Here is a 4,568-nt window from a genome sequence, read left to right as displayed (position 1 = left end):
AACTGTCTTGCTGAAAGCTGATGAGATTATTCTCATAATTCTGGGGAATAATTCTTTTGTTATTTTCCATAAAGTATAGAATAAGGTCCAAAAAGGATTTCAAGGACAGAGGAATTATGATAAAGGTCTACAAACAAATCAAAAAGCAAGATGAAGTTAAGAAAGCCTCTTTTCCTTAAGTCTACTTAGTGCTAGGACTCTGTACTATATTAGGGATCTCTGATGGTTTATCTGAGTTCCAAATAAAAGACTTACAGGTTAAAAGCTGTAGAGGATGGGGCGCCTGAGTGGCTCAGTCGTTAAGCCTCTGCCTTCGGCTCAGGTCATGATGCTAGGGTCCTGGGATCAAGCCCCACATCAGGCTCCCTGCTCAGCAGGAAGCCTGCTTCTCCCTCTCCCACTCACTCTGCCTGTGTTCCCTCTCTCGCTGTGTCTCTCTCTGTCAAATAAATAAATAAAATCTAAAAAAAAAAAAAAAAAGCTGTAGAGGAAATAGAACAATTTACTCGGAAAGCCCGAGTTCTGTTCCTTTTATATGATTTGTGTCCTGACAAATGATCTATTTAAAAGTGGTGCCAGGGGGCGTCTGGGTGGCTCGGTCAGGGTCCTGGGATCGAGCCCCGCATCTGGCTCCCTGCTCCACGGGAAGCGTGCTTCTCCCTCTCCCACTCCCCCTGCTTGTGTTCCCTCTCTCGCCGTGTCTCTGTCAAATTAATTAATTAATTAATTAAATTTAAAAAAATAAAAGTGGTGCCAGGAGGTAGTGGAACTGACTTCCTATTAAAAAAAAATTCCCATCATTAACGTCACTAACAAATCCTTAATAGTTTACTGACCCATGTTTATTATAATTAGAATAATTTATAAATTATATGTAACAGAGTTTCAAAAACAAGCCAGCTAGTGCATAAGGAAAATGTTACAAAGCAAAATCTAGTACAGACTTGTTACAGTGGACATAAAGCTGACCACATATGCGATAAACAATGGTCTTTCTTAACTGCAAATTATCAGAGATAGGTTTACGGATAATCAGATTTGGACTAGACTTTGGGAGATCAGCACAGTTAAAGACCTTAATATTTTGAGGTACTCCCTGAACATCCTGTCAATTCGACCACCTAAGTGAATTTTGCATTTGTCCTCTTCTCTCCGTCTGCTCTACCACTGCCCCATTTCCAGCCACCATCATCTCTCACCTATATGCCTGCTACAGCCTCCTTTCTGTTTCCTCTTTGGCCCAATCCAATCTATTGATTGTGCCAGCCTACTTACCATTCCTGGAACCTACCTCATTGCCCTTGTCTGTAGCTTTCACTGCTGTAGTATGTCTGGCATATTAGCTGCCCAATAAATGTATGTTGAATCAATGAATAATTGTTTCTTCTTCTGGTTTATAAGTTCCACAAGAACAGAGATCATATCTGTTTAATTCCCTCACTCTATTCCCAGAAGCCAGCACAGGACTTAAGACCTAGTGGGCATTCCATAAATTTCTACTGAAAGAAAAGGAAGGAAGGAAGGAAAGAAGGGAGGACGGGAAGAAGGAAGGACGGGAAGAAGGGAGGGAGGAAAAATTGAGCAAATACCAAGTCTGCTACATGAGTTTTGCTCTAAGAACATGTTATTATCCTCATCATTATTATGATAATTCTTAGTTCCTTTGGAAGCACATAATACCACAATTACATATCATGGAATAAAACAGGAAAGCCTGTTTGGCCCTATTAGAATTGTTTTATAAACATCTGACAAAATGTGCTGTTCTGAAAAACAACAAATAGCAATAAAAATTTCATAATTGCACCTAAATTACCCCCAAAGCATTATCAGTAATACCTATGGTCTGTATTTCCAAACGCTACCTAATAACTAAATATGCATGTTTTCAGCCATGTTGACAGCTTTTAACTTGAATCTTAAGAACGACTAGGCACATGATAGAAACTATCTTATAATAACCACGTACGGTAGTTTGATTCCTATGAAATAATTGCATATGCTCAGAGAAACATCATGTTTCTAATGCTGGAGGTAATATTACTTCAGTGACACTATCCAAATGAATTGTATTTCTTGTTTAGTACAGCAAGAGATATGCCATTATCTGTTGGATTTAACAAACATGTATCATCCAGGCTGTTTCATATTTAGTACCCCAGGGTATACAATGCAGTAATAATGTATTATGAAAGGAAAATTGTTTTGCACTCTTCCTTGCAAATTATTCTTTCTATCCCATTCTCCATGTGTTCAGAGATTTTTTTCTTTTAAAAAAACATAACATTTTGAAGCCTAGAGATGTGCATGGTACTTGATCAAGGTTAATAACAAAATCGTACTTTGTTAGCCCACTAGGAACTTCTAATACAGTATAAAAACAATGTAAACACAGAAAAGAGCTGCAAAGACCATTTTTGGGTAAAGAATTTACAAACATATCATATACTTTGTGGGGTGTACGTAAGGTCTACAACCTTGGCCTCATTCACCACAATAGAAATTTTAACCTCATAAAGAACATCAACTACTGGGGCTCCTGGGTGGCTCAGTCGTTAGGCGTCTGCCTTCGGCTCAGGTCATGGTCCCAGGGTCCTGGGATCGAGCCCCGCATCAGGCTCCCTGCTCGGTGGGAAGCCTGCTTCTCCCTCTCCCACTCCCCCTGCTTGTGTTCCCTCTCTCGCTGTCTCTCTCTCTCTCTGTCAAATAAATAAATAATCTTAAAAAAAAAAAAAAAAAAGAACATCAACTATTTTTCTCAAATCAGAAAAACAAAAACTGAATGTACTTTAAGGTAAAAAAATATATGTAACTTGAATAAAGGAAGTTGGAACTAAAATTTCCTAACTGAATACCTGTGATTTTGTTTTAAGAGTACTGGTCCAGGGGCTCCTGGGTGGCTCAGTCCGTTGAACTCGCAACTCCTGATTCTGGCTCAGGTCATGATCTCAGGATCGTAGGATCGAGCCACACGTCAGGCTCTCAGCTGGGCACAGAACCTGCTTAAGATTCTCTCCCTCTCCCTCTGCCCCTCCCACCCCTACCCCATCCTCCCCCCCCACCCCCCACAGCCCGTGCACATTCTCTGTTCTGTGGGATTATAGTTGACCTTAATGATTCTCTTTGCTGTTAATTTTTATGATTAATTTGATTGATCTTCTTCTCATATGTTAATAATACAGACCTTCCATTACAGCAAACTATCCAGTTTCATTCTTTGCTTTTCTTCCCGACCATTAACAACAACAGTGTACATGGTTTCCTAAAATTCAGTAGCTTACAAATTAGGCTCTTTATACCAATTTTAATTTCTTCTAACTAGAGAGAAAAATTGCAAAATACAAAAGAGCTCTAAACAACACCGTTACCACAGTCGAGTCAAACCGAGCCCCCGTCCCCATCATGGCAGGAACTGGCCAAACGGCCACAGCAAGGCCTGCAGCTCATGGTCCCTGGGCCCTGGGCCCTGGGGATAAGTTCAGCTGCAGAAAAGGCATACAAACAAACAAACAAAATAAAATAATACCAGTATTCTGCCTTCTAGTTAATCCCTGATAACATTTTTGTCATCCTTTTCTACTTAATGTATTTAAGTAGTCATTCATGCAATTAATCAACAAATATTTATTGATTGCCTACTATGTGGTAGTCATTGTTCTTGGTATTGGCAATATTACTATGAATATAACAGCTAAAATGTCTGCTCCCATGGAACTAACATACTGTCAATGGAAATAGATAATAAATAACTATATAATATGGGAATGTAAGGATTTTAGCTAAGTAGTGTAATTTACAGAAATAGGAACACCAGGAAAGGAAAACATTGAGAGAATCACAAGTGTGATTTTAGATGTATTCAGTTTACAAGGGCCATTAGTTCATCTGAGTTGTGATGTACCATATTGTTTCTAATGGTTTGTCATCTGCTTTTCCACTTGGCCTTTTATGGGTACTTTCCCATTCAAAAATACATATTTCTGGGGTCCCTGGGGGGCTCAGTCAGTTAAGCATCTGCCGTCGGCTCAAGTCATGATCCCGGGGTCCTGGGATCGAGCCCCACATTAGGCTCCCTGCTCGGCGGAGAGTCTGCTTCTCCCTCTCCCTCTGCCCCATGGCTTGTGCTCTCTCTCTTGCTCTCTCTCTCTCTCAAATAAATAAAATCTTTAAAAATATATATATTTCTATTTGCTGATCTTAAAAACCTACCTAGAAAATCTACCTGTTCCTGAATATTTGTCTTTTTTATAATTAGAAATAAGAGTTATTAGATATTCTTTACATGCATATTTTATTTTATTTTATTTTTTTATTTGACAGAGACATAGCGAGAGAGGGAACACAAGCAGGGGGAGTGGGAGAGGGAGAAGCAGGCTTCCCGCCGAGCAGGGAGCCCGATGTGGCGCTTGATCCCAGGACCCTAGGACCATGACCTGAGCCGAAGGCAGATGCCTAACGACTGAGCCTCCCAGGCGCCCCTACATGCATATTTTAGACATGCCTATTTATTTTGTTATAGCATATCCTAAACATGAAAATACTTGATCAAAGAATAAGCACATTTTAAT

The 4,568-nt window shown here is 39.8% G+C and overlaps 1 non-coding gene across 1 annotated transcript; it reads left to right on the top strand.

Annotated features, from left to right (window-relative positions):
* The first annotated feature begins 3,368 nt into the window (after positions 1-3,368).
* Positions 3,369-3,494, top strand: LOC115939760 (small nucleolar RNA SNORA5). Its single transcript, XR_004074531.1, has one exon. It is a non-coding gene; the product is annotated as a small nucleolar RNA SNORA5 (small nucleolar RNA).
* Positions 3,495-4,568: the final 1,074 nt, after the last annotated feature.

This window comes from Leptonychotes weddellii, chromosome 9 (assembly GCF_054177405.1).
Source record: "Leptonychotes weddellii isolate Sample4059 chromosome 9, ASM5417740v2, whole genome shotgun sequence".
Lineage (NCBI taxonomy): Eukaryota > Metazoa > Chordata > Mammalia > Carnivora > Phocidae > Leptonychotes > Leptonychotes weddellii.
This window is presented reverse-complemented; position numbering and strand designations above follow the sequence as displayed.